Source organism: Nelumbo nucifera, chromosome 4 (genome assembly GCF_055504915.1).
Source record: "Nelumbo nucifera cultivar China Antique chromosome 4, China Antique-T2T, whole genome shotgun sequence".
Classification (NCBI taxonomy): domain Eukaryota; kingdom Viridiplantae; phylum Streptophyta; class Magnoliopsida; order Proteales; family Nelumbonaceae; genus Nelumbo; species Nelumbo nucifera.
The window spans coordinates 53,880,992-53,896,019 of record NC_142652.1 but is presented as its reverse complement, the minus strand read 5'-3'; the positions used below and the strand labels follow the sequence as shown (position 1 = coordinate 53,896,019).

Sequence of the window (15,028 nt, the reverse complement as noted above, 5' to 3'; positions counted from 1 at the left end):
GTGGTGCGGCAGATCTAAAAAGCAAACACTCCGCTCACGTAGGAGCTTGTGCACGGTTACCAAGGGAGGAAGGCGGCATACACAGTTTTTTCAAGTCTAAAACAATTAATGGAGGGGAGCAAGATACTGCATAAAGATCTAAGCGAGCATGAATTAAATGGGTGCGATCATACCAGCACTCATGCACCGGATCCCATCAGCACACCGAAGTTAAGCGTGCTTGGCCGAGTGTAGTACTAGGATGGGTGACCTCGTGGGAAATCCTCGTGTTGCACCCCAATTTTATTAATATTTTATTTTGATTTGTATTTGCAAATTCCATTTGTTGTTTCGGCGTGACAACTGTAAACAACGCGTCGGATACTCGGACCACTTGTGGCACGATCGTCATTACTGAATGGGAACGGTGCAAGAACCGGGCTTTCGGCATTCGTCATGCATTGTGGGCCCCGTGATAGTATTGCATCTATCCGGCGGTGCGGCAGATCTGAAAAGCAAACACTCCGCTCACGTAAAAGCTTGTGCACGGTTACCAAGGGAGGAAGGCGGCATACACAGTTTTTTCAAGTCTAAAACAATTAATGGAGGGGAGCAAGATAGTGCATAAAGATCTAAGCGAGAATGAATTAAATGGGTGCGTCCATACTAGCACTAATGCACCGGATCCCATCAGAACTCTGAAGTTAAACGTGCTTGGCCGAGAGTAGTACTAGGACGGGTGACCTCTTGGGAAGTCCTCGTGTTGCACCCCAATTTTATTAATATTTTATTTTGATTTGTATTTGCAAATTCCATTTGTTGTTTCGGCGAGACAACTGGAAACAACGCGTCGGATACTCGGACCACTTGTGGCACGATCGTCATTACTGAATGGGAACGGTGCAACAACCGGGCTTTCGGCATTCGTCATGCATTGTGGGCCCCGTGATAGTATTGCATCAATCCGGCGGTGCGGCAGATCTGAAAAGCAAACACTCCGCTCACGTAGGAGCTTGTGCACGGTTACCAAGGGAGGAAGGCGGCATACACAGTTTTTTCAAGTCTAAAACAATTAATGGAGGGGATCAAGATACTGCATAAAGATCTAAGCGAGCATGAATTAAATGGGTGCGATCATACCAGCACTCATGCACCGGATCCCATCAGCACACCGAAGTTAAGCGTGCTTGGCCGAGTGTAGTATTAGGATGGGTGACCTCGTGGGAAATCCTCGTGTTGCACCCCAATTTTATTAATATTTTTTTTTTATTTGTATTTGCAAATTCCATTTGTTGTTTCGGCGAGACAACTGGAAACAAAGCGTCGGATACTCGGACCACTTGCGGCACGATCGTCATTACTGAATGGGAACGGTGCAAGAACCGGGCTTTCGGCATTCGTCATGCATTCTGGGCCCCGTGATAGTATTGCATCTATCCGGGGGTGCGGCAGATCTGAAAAGCAAACACTCCGCTCACGTAGGAGCTTGTGCACGGTTACCAAGGGAGGAAGGCGGTATACACAGTTTTTTCAAGTCTAAAACAATTAATGGAGGGGAGCAAGATAGTGCAAAAGGATCTAAGCGAACGTGAATTAAATGGGTTCGATCATACCAGCACTAATGCACCGGATCCCATCAGAACTCCGAAGTTTAGCGTGCTTGGGCGAGAGTAGTTCTAGGATGGGTGACCTCCTGGGAAGTCCTCATGTTGCACCTCAATTTTATTAATATTTTATTTTGATTTCGTATTTGCAAATTCCATTTGTTGTTTCGGCGAGACAACTGGAAACAACGCGTCGGATACTCGGACCACTTGCGGCGCGATCGTCATTACTGAATGGGAACGGTGCAAGAACCGGGCTTTCGGCATTCGTCATGCATTGTGGGCCTCGTGATAGTATTGCATCTATCCGGGGGTGCTGCAGATCTGAAAAGCAAACACTCCGCTCACGTAGTAGCTTGTGCACGGTTACCAAGGGAAGAAGGCGGCATACACAGTTTTTTCAAGTCTAAAACAATTAATGGAGGGGAGCAAGATAGTGCATAAAGATCTAAGCGAGCATGAATTAAGCGGGTGCGATCATACCAGCACTAATGCACCGGATCCCATCAGAACTCCGAAGTTAAGAGTGCTTGGGCGAGAGTATTTCTAGGAAGGGTGACCTCCTGGGAAGTCCTCTTGTTGCACCTCAATTTTATTAATATTTTATTTTGATTTCGTATTTGCAAATTCCATTTGTTGTTTCGGCGAGACAACTGGAAACAACGCGTCGGATACTCGGACCATTTGCGGCACGATCGTCATTACAGAATGGGAACCGTGCAAAAACCGTGCTTTTGGCATTCGTCGTGCATTGTGGGCCCCGCGATAGTATTGCATTTATCCGGGGGTGCTGCAGATCTGAAAAACAAACACTCCGCTCACGTAGGAGCTTGTGCACGGTTACCAAGGGAAGAAGGCTGCATACACATTTTTTTCAAGTCTAAAACAATTAATGGAGGGGAGCAAAATAGTGCATAAAGATCTAAGCGAGCATGAATTAAATGGGTGCGATCATACCAGCACTAATGCACCGGATCCCATCAGCACACCGAAGTTAAGCATGCTTGAACGAGAGTAGTATTAGGATGGGTGATCTCCTGGGAAGTCCTCGTGTTGCACCCCAATTTTATTAATATTTTATTTTGATTTGTATTTGCAAATTCCATTTGTTGTTTCGGCGTGACAACTGTAAACAACGCGTCGGATACTCGGACCACTTGCGGGACGATCGTCATTACTGAATGGGAACGGTGCAAGAACCGGGCTTTCGGCATTCGTCATGCATTGTCAGCCCCGCAATAGAATTGCATCTATCCGGGGGTGCGGCAGATCTGAGAAACAAACACTCCGCTCACGTAAGAGCTTGTGCACGGTTACCAAGGGAGGAAGGCTGCATACAAAATTTTTTCAAGTCTAAAACAATTAATGGAGGGGAGCAAAATAGTGCATAAAGATCTAAACGAGAATGAATTAAACGGGTGCGATCACACCAGCACTAATGCACCGGATCCCATCAGAACTCCGAAGTTAAGCGTGCTTGGGCGAGAGTAGTACTAGGATGGGTGACCTCCAGGGAAGTCCTCGTGTTGCATCCCAATTTTATTAATATATTATTTTGATTTGTATTTGCAAATTACATTTGTTGTTTCGGCGAGACAACTGGAAACAACGCGTCGGATACTCGGACCACTCGCGGGACGATCGTCATTACTGAATGGGAACGGTGCAATAACCGGGCTTTCGGCATTCGTCATGCATTGTTGGCCCCGCGATAGTATTGCATCTATCCGGGGTTGCGGCAGATCTGAAAAGCAAACACTCCGCTCACGTAGGAGCTTGTGCACGGTTACCAAGGGGGGAAAGCTGCATACACAGTTTTTTGAAGTCTAAAACAATTAATGGAGGGGAGCAAGATAGTGCTTAAAGATCTAAGCGAGCATGAGTTAAACAGGTGCGATCGTACCAGCACTAATGTATCGGATCCCATCAGAACTCCGAAGTTAAGCGTGCTTGGGCGAGAGTACTAGTAGGATGGGTGACCTTCTGGGAAGTCCTCGTGTTGCACCCCAATTTTATTAATATTTTATTTCGATATCGTATTTGCAAATTCCATTTGTCGTTTCGGCGAGACAAACGCAAACAACGCGTCGGATACTCGGACCATTTGCGGCACGATCGTCATTACTGAATGGGAACCGTGCAAAAACCGGGCTTTTGGCATTCGTCATGCATTGTGGGCCCCGCGATAGTATTGCATCTATCCGGAGGTGCGGCAGATCTGAAAAACAAACACTCCACCCACGTAGGAGCTTGTGCACGGTTACTAAGGGAGGAAGGCTGCATACACAATTTTTTCAAGTCTAAAACAATTAATGGAGGGGAGCAAGAGAGTGCATAAAGATCTAAGCGAGCATGAATTAAACGGGTGCGATCAGACAAGCACTAACGCACCGGATCCCATCAGAACTCCGAAGTTAAGTGTGCTTGGGCGAGAGTAGTAGTAGGATGGGTGACCTCTTGGGAAGTCCTCGTGTTGCACCCCAATTTTATTAATATTTTATTTCGATATCGTGTTTGCAAATTCCATTTGTCGTTTCGGCGAGACAAACGCAAACAACGTGCCGAATACTCGGACCATTTGCGGCACGACCGTCATTACTGAATTGGAACCATGCAAGAACCGGGCTTTTGGCATTCGTCGTGCATTGTGGGCCCCGCGATAGTATTCCAGTGGTGCGGCAGATCTAAAAAGCAAACACTCCGCTCACGTAGGAGCTTGTGCACGGTTACCAAGGGAGGAAGGCTGCATACACAGTTTTTTCAAGTCTAAAACAATTAATGGAGGGGAGCAAGATACTGCATAAAGATCTAAGCGAGCATGAATTAAATGGGTGCGATCATACCAGCACTCATGCACCGGATCCCATCAGCCCACCGAAGTTAAGCGTGCTTGGCCGAGTGTAGTACTAGGATGGGTGACCTCGTGGGAAATCCTCGTGTTGCACCCCAATTTTATTAATATTTTATTTTGATTTGTATTTGCAAATTCCATTTGTTGTTTCGGCGTGACAACTGTAAACAACGCGTCGGATACTCGGACCACTTGTGGCACGATCGTCATTACTGAATGGGAACGGTGCAAGAACCGGGCTTTCGGCATTCGTCATGCATTGTGGGCCCCGTGATAGTATTGCATCTATCCGGCGGTGCGGCAGATCTGAAAAGCAAACACTCCACTCACGTAAAAGCTTGTGCACGGTTACCAAGGGAGGAAGGCGGCATACACAGTTTTTTCAAGTCTAAAACAATTAATGGAGGGGAGCAAGATAGTGCATAAAGATCTAAGCGAGAATGAATTAAATGGGTGCGTCCATACTAGCACTAATGCACCGGATCCCATCAGAACTCTGAAGTTAAACGTGCTTGGCCGAGAGTAGTACTAGGACGGGTGACCTCTTGGGAAGTCCTCGTGTTGCACCCCAATTTTATTAATATTTTATTTTGATTTGTATTTGCAAATTCCATTTGTTGTTTCGGCGAGACAACTGGAAACAACGCGTCGGATACTCGGACCACTTGTGGCGCGATCGTCATTACTGAATGGGAACGGTGCAAGAACCGGGCTTTCGGCATTCGTCATGCATTGTGGGCCTCGTGATAGTATTGCATCTATCCGGGGGTGCTGCAGATCTGAAAAGCAAACACTCCGCTCACGTAGTAGCTTGTGCACGGTTACCAAGGGAAGAAGGCGGCATACACAGTTTTTTCAAGTCTAAAACAATTAATGGAGGGGAGCAAGATAGTGCATAAAGATCTAAGCGAGCATGAATTAAGCGGGTGCGATCATACCAGCACTAATGCACCGGATCCCATCAGAACTCCGAAGTTAAGAGTGCTTGGGCGAGAGTATTTCTAGGAAGGGTGACCTCCTGGGAAGTCCTCTTGTTGCACCTCAATTTTATTAATATTTTATTTTGATTTCGTATTTGCAAATTCCATTTGTTGTTTCGGCGAGACAACTGGAAACAACGCGTCGGATACTCGGACCATTTGCGGCACGATCGTCATTACAGAATGGGAACCGTGCAAAAACCGTGCTTTTGGCATTCGTCGTGCATTGTGGGCCCCGCGATAGTATTGCATTTATCCGGGGGTGCTGCAGATCTGAAAAACAAACACTCCGCTCACGTAGGAGCTTGTGCACGGTTACCAAGGGAAGAAGGCTGCATACACATTTTTTTCAAGTCTAAAACAATTAATGGAGGGGAGCAAAATAGTGCATAAAGATCTAAGCGAGCATGAATTAAATGGGTGCGATCATACCAGCACTAATGCACCGGATCCCATCAGCACACCGAAGTTAAGCATGCTTGAACGAGAGTAGTATTAGGATGGGTGATCTCCTGGGAAGTCCTCGTGTTGCACCCCAATTTTATTAATATTTTATTTTGATTTGTATTTGCAAATTCCATTTGTTGTTTCGGCGTGACAACTGTAAACAACGCGTCGGATACTCGGACCACTTGCGGGACGATCGTCATTACTGAATGGGAACGGTGCAAGAACCGGGCTTTCGGCATTCGTCATGCATTGTCAGCCCCGCAATAGTATTGCATCTATCCGGGGGTGCGGCAGATCTGAGAAACAAACACTCCGCTCACGTAAGAGCTTGTGCACGGTTACCAAGGGAGGAAGGCTGCATACAAAATTTTTTCAAGTCTAAAACAATTAATGGAGGGGAGCAAAATAGTGCATAAAGATCTAAACGAGAATGAATTAAACGGGTGCGATCACACCAGCACTAATGCACCGGATCCCATCAGAACTCCGAAGTTAAGCGTGCTTGGGCGAGAGTAGTACTAGGATGGGTGACCTCCAGGGAAGTCCTCGTGTTGCATCCCAATTTTATTAATATATTATTTTGATTTGTATTTGCAAATTACATTTGTTGTTTCGGCGAGACAACTGGAAACAACGCGTCGGATACTCGGACCACTCGCGGGACGATCGTCATTACTGAATGGGAACGGTGCAATAACCGGGCTTTCGGCATTCGTCATGCATTGTTGGCCCCGCGATAGTATTGCATCTATCCGGGGTTGCGGCAGATCTGAAAAGCAAACACTCCGCTCACGTAGGAGCTTGTGCACGGTTACCAAGGGGGGAAAGCTGCATACACAGTTTTTTGAAGTCTAAAACAATTAATGGAGGGGAGCAAGATAGTGCTTAAAGATCTAAGCGAGCATGAGTTAAACAGGTGCGATCGTACCAGCACTAATGTATCGGATCCCATCAGAACTCCGAAGTTAAGCGTGCTTGGGCGAGAGTACTAGTAGGATGGGTGACCTTCTGGGAAGTCCTCGTGTTGCACCCCAATTTTATTAATATTTTATTTCGATATCGTATTTGCAAATTCCATTTGTCGTTTCGGCGAGACAAACGCAAACAACGCGTCGGATACTCGGACCATTTGCGGCACGATCGTCATTACTGAATGGGAACCGTGCAAAAACCGGGCTTTTGGCATTCGTCATGCATTGTGGGCCCCGCGATAGTATTGCATCTATCCGGAGGTGCGGCAGATCTGAAAAACAAACACTCCACCCACGTAGGAGCTTGTGCACGGTTACTAAGGGAGGAAGGCTGCATACACAATTTTTTCAAGTCTAAAACAATTAATGGAGGGGAGCAAGAGAGTGCATAAAGATCTAAGCGAGCATGAATTAAACGGGTGCGATCAGACAAGCACTAACGCACCGGATCCCATCAGAACTCCGAAGTTAAGTGTGCTTGGGCGAGAGTAGTAGTAGGATGGGTGACCTCTTGGGAAGTCCTCGTGTTGCACCCCAATTTTATTAATATTTTATTTCGATATCGTGTTTGCAAATTCCATTTGTCGTTTCGGCGAGACAAACGCAAACAACGTGCCGAATACTCGGACCATTTGCGGCACGACCGTCATTACTGAATTGGAACCATGCAAGAACCGGGCTTTTGGCATTCGTCGTGCATTGTGGGCCCCGCGATAGTATTCCAGTGGTGCGGCAGATCTAAAAAGCAAACACTCCGCTCACGTAGGAGCTTGTGCACGGTGACCAAGGGAGGAAGGCTGCATACACAGTTTTTTCAAGTCTAAAACAATTAATGGAGGGGAGCAAGATACTGCATAAAGATCTAAGCGAGCATGAATTAAATGGGTGCGATCATACCAGCACTCATGCACCGGATCCCATCAGCCCACCGAAGTTAAGCGTGCTTGGCCGAGTGTAGTACTAGGATGGGTGACCTCGTGGGAAATCCTCGTGTTGCACCCCAATTTTATTAATATTTTATTTTGATTTGTATTTGCAAATTCCATTTGTTGTTTCGGCGTGACAACTGTAAACAACGCGTCGGATACTCGGACCACTTGTGGCACGATCGTCATTACTGAATGGGAACGGTGCAAGAACCGGGCTTTCGGCATTCGTCATGCATTGTGGGCCCCGTGATAGTATTGCATCTATCCGGCGGTGCGGCAGATCTGAAAAGCAAACACTCCACTCACGTAAAAGCTTGTGCACGGTTACCAAGGGAGGAAGGCGGCATACACAGTTTTTTCAAGTCTAAAACAATTAATGGAGGGGAGCAAGATAGTGCATAAAGATCTAAGCGAGAATGAATTAAATGGGTGCGTCCATACTAGCACTAATGCACCGGATCCCATCAGAACTCTGAAGTTAAACGTGCTTGGCCGAGAGTAGTACTAGGACGGGTGACCTCTTGGGAAGTCCTCGTGTTGCACCCCAATTTTATTAATATTTTATTTTGATTTGTATTTGCAAATTCCATTTGTTGTTTCGGCGAGACAACTGGAAACAACGCGTCGGATACTCGGACCACTTGTGGCACGATCGTCATTACTGAATGGGAACGGTGCAACAACCGGGCTTTCGGCATTCGTCATGCATTGTGGGCCCCGTGATAGTATTGCATCAATCCGGCGGTGCGGCAGATCTGAAAAGCAAACACTCCGCTCACGTAGGAGCTTGTGCACGGTTACCAAGGGAGGAAGGCGGCATACACAGTTTTTTCAAGTCTAAAACAATTAATGGAGGGGAGCAAGATACTGCATAAAGATCTAAGCGAGCATGAATTAAATGGGTGCGATCATACCAGCACTCATGCACCGGATCCCATCAGCACACCGAAGTTAAGCGTGCTTGGCCGAGTGTAGTACTAGGATGGGTGACCTCGTGGGAAATCCTCGTGTTGCACCCCAATTTTATTAATATTTTATTTTGATTTGTATTTGCAAATTCCATTTGTTGTTTCGGCGTGACAACTGTAAACAACGCGTCGGATACTCGGACCACTTGTGGCACGATCGTCATTACTGAATGGGAACGGTGCAAGAACCGGGCTTTCGGCATTCGTCATGCATTGTGGGCCCCGTGATAGTATTGCATCTATCCGGCGGTGCGGCAGATCTGAAAAGCAAACACTCCGCTCACGTAAAAGCTTGTGCACGGTTACCAAGGGAGGAAGGCGGCATACACAGTTTTTTCAAGTCTAAAACAATTAATGGAGGGGAGCAAGATAGTGCATAAAGATCTAAGCGAGAATGAATTAAATGGGTGCGTCCATACTAGCACTAATGCACCGGATCCCATCAGAACTCTGAATTTAAACGTGCTTGGCCGAGAGTAGTTCTAGGATGGGTGACCTCTTGGGAAGTCCTCATGTTGCACCTCAATTTTATTAATATTTTATTTTGATTTCGTATTTGCAAATTCCATTTGTTGTTTCGGCGAGACAACTGGAAACAACGCGTCGGATACTCGGACCACTTGCGGCGCGATCGTCATTACTGAATGGGAACGGTGCAAGAACCGGGCTTTCGGCATTCGTCATGCATTGTGGGCCTCGTGATAGTATTGCATCTATCCGGGGGTGCTGCAGATCTGAAAAGCAAACACTCCGCTCACGTAGTAGCTTGTGCACGGTTACCAAGGGAAGATGGCGGCATACACAGTTTTTTCAAGTCTAAAACAATTAATGGAGGGGAGCAAGATAGTGCATAAAGATCTAAGCGAGCATGAATTAAGCGGGTGCGATCATACCAGCACTAATGCACCGGATCCCATCAGAACTCCGAAGTTAAGAGTGCTTGGGCGAGAGTATTTCTAGGAAGGGTGACCTCCTGGGAAGTCCTCTTGTTGCTCCTCAATTTTATTAATATTTTATTTTGATTTCGTATTTGCAAATTCCATTTGTTGTTTCGGCGAGACAACTGGAAACAACGCGTCGGATACTCGGACCATTTGCGGCACGATCGTCATTACAGAATGGGAACCGTGCAAAAACCGTGCTTTTGGCATTCGTCGTGCATTGTGGGCCCCGCGATAGTATTGCATTTATCCGGGGGTGCTGCAGATCTGAAAAACAAACACTCCGCTCACGTAGGAGCTTGTGCACGGTTACCAAGGGAAGAAGGCTGCATACACATTTTTTTCAAGTCTAAAACAATTAATGGAGGGGAGCAAAATAGTGCATAAAGATCTAAGCGAGCATGAATTAAATGGGTGCGATCATACCAGCACTAATGCACCGGATCCCATCAGCACACCGAAGTTAAGCATGCTTGAACGAGAGTAGTATTAGGATGGGTGATCTCCTGGGAAGTCCTCGTGTTGCACCCCAATTTTATTAATATTTTATTTTGATTTGTATTTGCAAATTCCATTTGTTGTTTCGGCGTGACAACTGTAAACAACGCGTCGGATACTCGGACCACTTGCGGGACGATCGTCATTACTGAATGGGAACGGTGCAAGAACCGGGCTTTCGGCATTCGTCATGCATTGTCAGCCCCGCAATAGTATTGCATCTATCCGGGGGTGCGGCAGATCTGAGAAACAAACACTCCGCTCACGTAAGAGCTTGTGCACGGTTACCAAGGGAGGAAGGCTGCATACAAAATTTTTTCAAGTCTAAAACAATTAATGGAGGGGAGCAAAATAGTGCATAAAGATCTAAACGAGAATGAATTAAACGGGTGCGATCACACCAGCACTAATGCACCGGATCCCATCAGAACTCCGAAGTTAAGCGTGCTTGGGCGAGAGTAGTACTAGGATGGGTGACCTCCAGGGAAGTCCTCGTGTTGCATCCCAATTTTATTAATATATTATTTTGATTTGTATTTGCAAATTACATTTGTTGTTTCGGCGAGACAACTGGAAACAACGCGTCGGATACTCGGACCACTCGCGGGACGATCGTCATTACTGAATGGGAACGGTGCAATAACCGGGCTTTCGGCATTCGTCATGCATTGTTGGCCCCGCGATAGTATTGCATCTATCCGGGGTTGCGGCAGATCTGAAAAGCAAACACTCCGCTCACGTAGGAGCTTGTGCACGGTTACCAAGGGGGGAAAGCTGCATACACAGTTTTTTGAAGTCTAAAACAATTAATGGAGGGGAGCAAGATAGTGCTTAAAGATCTAAGCGAGCATGAGTTAAACAGGTGCGATCGTACCAGCACTAATGTATCGGATCCCATCAGAACTCCGAAGTTAAGCGTGCTTGGGCGAGAGTACTAGTAGGATGGGTGACCTTCTGGGAAGTCCTCGTGTTGCACCCCAATTTTATTAATATTTTATTTCGATATCGTATTTGCAAATTCCATTTGTCGTTTCGGCGAGACAAACGCAAACAACGCGTCGGATACTCGGACCATTTGCGGCACGATCGTCATTACTGAATGGGAACCGTGCAAAAACCGGGCTTTTGGCATTCGTCATGCATTGTGGGCCCCGCGATAGTATTGCATCTATCCGGAGGTCCGGCAGATCTGAAAAACAAACACTCCACCCACGTAGGAGCTTGTGCACGGTTACTAAGGGAGGAAGGCTGCATACACAATTTTTTCAAGTCTAAAACAATTAATGGAGGGGAGCAAGAGAGTGCATAAAGATCTAAGCGAGCATGAATTAAACGGGTGCGATCAGACAAGCACTAACGCACCGGATCCCATCAGAACTCCGAAGTTAAGTGTGCTTGGGCGAGAGTAGTAGTAGGATGGGTGACCTCTTGGGAAGTCCTCGTGTTGCACCCCAATTTTATTAATATTTTATTTCGATATCGTGTTTGCAAATTCCATTTGTCGTTTCGGCGAGACAAACGCAAACAACGTGCCGAATACTCGGACCATTTGCGGCACGACCGTCATTACTGAATTGGAACCATGCAAGAACCGGGCTTTTGGCATTCGTCGTGCATTGTGGGCCGCGCGATAGTATTCCAGTGGTGCGGCAGATCTAAAAAGCAAACACTCCGCTCACGTAGGAGCTTGTGCACGGTTACCAAGGGAGGAAGGCTGCATACACAGTTTTTTCAAGTCTAAAACAATTAATGGAGGGGAGCAAGATACTGCATAAAGATCTAAGCGAGCATGAATTAAATGGGTGCGATCATACCAGCACTCATGCACCGGATCCCATCAGCACACCGAAGTTAAGCGTGCTTGGCCGAGTGTAGTATTAGGATGGGTGACCTCGTGGGAAATCCTCGTGTTGCACCCCAATTTTATTAATATTTTTTTTTTATTTGTATTTGCAAATTCCATTTGTTGTTTCGGCGAGACAACTGGAAACAAAGCGTCGGATACTCGGACCACTTGCGGCACGATCGTCATTACTGAATGGGAACGGTGCAAGAACCGGGCTTTCGGCATTCGTCATGCATTCTGGGCCGCGTGATAGTATTGCATCTATCCGGGGGTGCGGCAGATCTGAAAAGCAAACACTCCGCTCACGTAGGAGCTTGTGCACGGTTACCAAGGGAGGAAGGCGGTATACACAGTTTTTTCAAGTCTAAAACAATTAATGGAGGGGAGCAAGATAGTGCAAAAGGATCTAAGCGAACGTGAATTAAATGGGTTCGATCATACCAGCACTAATGCACCGGATCCCATCAGAACTCCGAAGTTTAGCGTGCTTCGGCGAGAGTAGTTCTAGGATGGGTGACCTCCTGGGAAGTCCTCATGTTGCACCTCAATTTTATTAATATTTTATTTTGATTTCGTATTTGCAAATTCCATTTGTTGTTTCGGCGAGACAACTGGAAACAACGCGTCGGATACTCGGACCACTTGCGGCGCGATCGTCATTACTGAATGGGAACGGTGCAAGAACCGGGCTTTCGGCATTCGTCATGCATTGTGGGCCTCGTGATAGTATTGCATCTATCCGGGGGTGCTGCAGATCTGAAAAGCAAACACTCCGCTCACGTAGTAGCTTGTGCACGGTTACCAAGGGAAGAAGGCGGCATACACAGTTTTTTCAAGTCTAAAACAATTAATGGAGGGGAGCAAGATAGTGCATAAAGATCTAAGCGAGCATGAATTAAGCGGGTGCGATCATACCAGCACTAATGCACCGGATCCCATCAGAACTCCGAAGTTAAGAGTGCTTGGGCGAGAGTATTTCTAGGAAGGGTGACCTCCTGGGAAGTCCTCTTGTTGCACCTCAATTTTATTAATATTTTATTTTGATTTCGTATTTGCAAATTCCATTTGTTGTTTCGGCGAGACAACTGGAAACAACGCGTCGGATACTCGGACCATTTGCGGCACGATCGTCATTACAGAATGGGAACCGTGCAAAAACCGTGCTTTTGGCATTCGTCGTGCATTGTGGGCCCCGCGATAGTATTGCATTTATCCGGGGGTGCTGCAGATCTGAAAAACAAACACTCCGCTCACGTAGGAGCTTGTGCACGGTTACCAAGGGAAGAAGGCTGCATACACATTTTTTTCAAGTCTAAAACAATTAATGGAGGGGAGCAAAATAGTGCATAAAGATCTAAGCGAGCATGAATTAAATGGGTGCGATCATACCAGCACTAATGCACCGGATCCCATCAGCACACCGAAGTTAAGCATGCTTGAACGAGAGTAGTATTAGGATGGGTGATCTCCTGGGAAGTCCTCGTGTTGCACCCCAATTTTATTAATATTTTATTTTGATTTGTATTTGCAAATTCCATTTGTTGTTTCGGCGTGACAACTGTAAACAACGCGTCGGATACTCGGACCACTTGCGGGACGATCGTCATTACTGAATGGGAACGGTGCAAGAACCGGGCTTTCGGCATTCGTCATGCATTGTCAGCCCCGCAATAGTATTGCATCTATCCGGGGGTGCGGCAGATCTGAGAAACAAACACTCCGCTCACGTAAGAGCTTGTGCACGGTTACCAAGGGAGGAAGGCTGCATACAAAATTTTTTCAAGTCTAAAACAATTAATGGAGGGGAGCAAAATAGTGCATAAAGATCTAAACGAGAATGAATTAAACGGGTGCGATCACACCAGCACTAATGCACCGGATCCCATCAGAACTCCGAAGTTAAGCGTGCTTGGGCGAGAGTAGTACTAGGATGGGTGACCTCCAGGGAAGTCCTCGTGTTGCATCCCAATTTTATTAATATATTATTTTGATTTGTATTTGCAAATTACATTTGTTGTTTCGGCGAGACAACTGGAAACAACGCGTCGGATACTCGGACCACTCGCGGGACGATCGTCATTACTGAATGGGAACGGTGCAATAACCGGGCTTTCGGCATTCGTCATGCATTGTTGGCCCCGCGATAGTATTGCATCTATCCGGGGTTGCGGCAGATCTGAAAAGCAAACACTCCGCTCACGTAGGAGCTTGTGCACGGTTACCAAGGGGGGAAAGCTGCATACACAGTTTTTTGAAGTCTAAAACAATTAATGGAGGGGAGCAAGATAGTGCTTAAAGATCTAAGCGAGCATGAGTTAAACAGGTGCGATCGTACCAGCACTAATGTATCGGATCCCATCAGAACTCCGAAGTTAAGCGTGCTTGGGCGAGAGTACTAGTAGGATGGGTGACCTTCTGGGAAGTCCTCGTGTTGCACCCCAATTTTATTAATATTTTATTTCGATATCGTATTTGCAAATTCCATTTGTCGTTTCGGCGAGACAAACGCAAACAACGCGTCGGATACTCGGACCATTTGCGGCACGATCGTCATTACTGAATGGGAACCGTGCAAAAACCGGGCTTTTGGCATTCGTCATGCATTGTGGGCCCCGCGATAGTATTGCATCTATCCGGAGGTGCGGCAGATCTGAAAAACAAACACTCCACCCACGTAGGAGCTTGTGCACGGTTACTAAGGGAGGAAGGCTGCATACACAATTTTTTCAAGTCTAAAACAATTAATGGAGGGGAGCAAGAGAGTGCATAAAGATCTAAGCGAGCATGAATTAAACGGGTGCGATCAGACAAGCACTAACGCACCGGATCCCATCAGAACTCCGAAGTTAAGTGTGCTTGGGCGAGAGTAGTAGTAGGATGGGTGACCTCTTGGGAAGTCCTCGTGTTGCACCCCAATTTTATTAATATTTTATTTCGATATCGTGTTTGCAAATTCCATTTGTCGTTTCGGCGAGACAAACGCAAACAACGTGCCGAATACTCGGACCATT

General features: G+C 46.6%; 8 non-coding genes and 24 pseudogenes across 8 annotated transcripts; all 32 read left to right on the top strand.

Annotated features, from left to right (window-relative positions):
* The first annotated feature begins 159 nt into the window (after nucleotides 1-159).
* LOC148800247 (5S ribosomal RNA) lies at nucleotides 160-278 on the top strand (annotated as a pseudogene).
* Nucleotides 279-632: 354 nt separating this feature from the next.
* Nucleotides 633-751, top strand: LOC148800246 (5S ribosomal RNA; annotated as a pseudogene).
* A 354-nt stretch (nucleotides 752-1,105) lies between these two features.
* Nucleotides 1,106-1,224, top strand: LOC148800245 (5S ribosomal RNA; annotated as a pseudogene).
* Nucleotides 1,225-1,578: 354 nt separating this feature from the next.
* On the top strand, nucleotides 1,579-1,697 carry LOC148800244 (5S ribosomal RNA; annotated as a pseudogene).
* A 355-nt stretch (nucleotides 1,698-2,052) lies between these two features.
* Nucleotides 2,053-2,171, top strand: LOC148800243 (5S ribosomal RNA; annotated as a pseudogene).
* A 355-nt stretch (nucleotides 2,172-2,526) lies between these two features.
* On the top strand, nucleotides 2,527-2,645 carry LOC148800242 (5S ribosomal RNA; annotated as a pseudogene).
* A 354-nt stretch (nucleotides 2,646-2,999) lies between these two features.
* Nucleotides 3,000-3,118, top strand: LOC148800241 (5S ribosomal RNA). The gene has a single exon (XR_016073698.1). It is a non-coding gene; the product is annotated as a 5S ribosomal RNA (ribosomal RNA).
* A 354-nt stretch (nucleotides 3,119-3,472) lies between these two features.
* LOC148800240 (5S ribosomal RNA) lies at nucleotides 3,473-3,591 on the top strand (annotated as a pseudogene).
* Nucleotides 3,592-3,946: 355 nt separating this feature from the next.
* LOC148800239 (5S ribosomal RNA) lies at nucleotides 3,947-4,065 on the top strand. Its single transcript, XR_016070622.1, has one exon. It is a non-coding gene; the product is annotated as a 5S ribosomal RNA (ribosomal RNA).
* Nucleotides 4,066-4,412: 347 nt separating this feature from the next.
* LOC148800238 (5S ribosomal RNA) lies at nucleotides 4,413-4,531 on the top strand (annotated as a pseudogene).
* A 354-nt stretch (nucleotides 4,532-4,885) lies between these two features.
* LOC148800237 (5S ribosomal RNA) lies at nucleotides 4,886-5,004 on the top strand (annotated as a pseudogene).
* A 354-nt stretch (nucleotides 5,005-5,358) lies between these two features.
* LOC148800236 (5S ribosomal RNA) lies at nucleotides 5,359-5,477 on the top strand (annotated as a pseudogene).
* A 355-nt stretch (nucleotides 5,478-5,832) lies between these two features.
* LOC148800235 (5S ribosomal RNA) lies at nucleotides 5,833-5,951 on the top strand (annotated as a pseudogene).
* A 354-nt stretch (nucleotides 5,952-6,305) lies between these two features.
* Nucleotides 6,306-6,424, top strand: LOC148800234 (5S ribosomal RNA). Its single transcript, XR_016073697.1, has one exon. It is a non-coding gene; the product is annotated as a 5S ribosomal RNA (ribosomal RNA).
* Nucleotides 6,425-6,778: 354 nt separating this feature from the next.
* LOC148800233 (5S ribosomal RNA) lies at nucleotides 6,779-6,897 on the top strand (annotated as a pseudogene).
* A 355-nt stretch (nucleotides 6,898-7,252) lies between these two features.
* Nucleotides 7,253-7,371, top strand: LOC148800232 (5S ribosomal RNA). The gene has a single exon (XR_016070621.1). It is a non-coding gene; the product is annotated as a 5S ribosomal RNA (ribosomal RNA).
* Nucleotides 7,372-7,718: 347 nt separating this feature from the next.
* LOC148800231 (5S ribosomal RNA) lies at nucleotides 7,719-7,837 on the top strand (annotated as a pseudogene).
* Nucleotides 7,838-8,191: 354 nt separating this feature from the next.
* LOC148800230 (5S ribosomal RNA) lies at nucleotides 8,192-8,310 on the top strand (annotated as a pseudogene).
* Nucleotides 8,311-8,664: 354 nt separating this feature from the next.
* Nucleotides 8,665-8,783, top strand: LOC148800229 (5S ribosomal RNA; annotated as a pseudogene).
* Nucleotides 8,784-9,137: 354 nt separating this feature from the next.
* On the top strand, nucleotides 9,138-9,256 carry LOC148800228 (5S ribosomal RNA; annotated as a pseudogene).
* A 355-nt stretch (nucleotides 9,257-9,611) lies between these two features.
* Nucleotides 9,612-9,730, top strand: LOC148800227 (5S ribosomal RNA; annotated as a pseudogene).
* Nucleotides 9,731-10,085: 355 nt separating this feature from the next.
* LOC148800226 (5S ribosomal RNA) lies at nucleotides 10,086-10,204 on the top strand (annotated as a pseudogene).
* A 354-nt stretch (nucleotides 10,205-10,558) lies between these two features.
* On the top strand, nucleotides 10,559-10,677 carry LOC148800225 (5S ribosomal RNA). The gene has a single exon (XR_016073696.1). It is a non-coding gene; the product is annotated as a 5S ribosomal RNA (ribosomal RNA).
* Nucleotides 10,678-11,031: 354 nt separating this feature from the next.
* LOC148800224 (5S ribosomal RNA) lies at nucleotides 11,032-11,150 on the top strand (annotated as a pseudogene).
* A 355-nt stretch (nucleotides 11,151-11,505) lies between these two features.
* Nucleotides 11,506-11,624, top strand: LOC148800223 (5S ribosomal RNA). Its single transcript, XR_016070620.1, has one exon. It is a non-coding gene; the product is annotated as a 5S ribosomal RNA (ribosomal RNA).
* A 347-nt stretch (nucleotides 11,625-11,971) lies between these two features.
* Nucleotides 11,972-12,090, top strand: LOC148800222 (5S ribosomal RNA; annotated as a pseudogene).
* A 354-nt stretch (nucleotides 12,091-12,444) lies between these two features.
* Nucleotides 12,445-12,563, top strand: LOC148800221 (5S ribosomal RNA; annotated as a pseudogene).
* Nucleotides 12,564-12,918: 355 nt separating this feature from the next.
* LOC148800220 (5S ribosomal RNA) lies at nucleotides 12,919-13,037 on the top strand (annotated as a pseudogene).
* A 355-nt stretch (nucleotides 13,038-13,392) lies between these two features.
* LOC148800219 (5S ribosomal RNA) lies at nucleotides 13,393-13,511 on the top strand (annotated as a pseudogene).
* Nucleotides 13,512-13,865: 354 nt separating this feature from the next.
* On the top strand, nucleotides 13,866-13,984 carry LOC148800218 (5S ribosomal RNA). The gene has a single exon (XR_016073694.1). It is a non-coding gene; the product is annotated as a 5S ribosomal RNA (ribosomal RNA).
* A 354-nt stretch (nucleotides 13,985-14,338) lies between these two features.
* On the top strand, nucleotides 14,339-14,457 carry LOC148800217 (5S ribosomal RNA; annotated as a pseudogene).
* Nucleotides 14,458-14,812: 355 nt separating this feature from the next.
* Nucleotides 14,813-14,931, top strand: LOC148800216 (5S ribosomal RNA). Its single transcript, XR_016070619.1, has one exon. It is a non-coding gene; the product is annotated as a 5S ribosomal RNA (ribosomal RNA).
* Nucleotides 14,932-15,028: the final 97 nt, after the last annotated feature.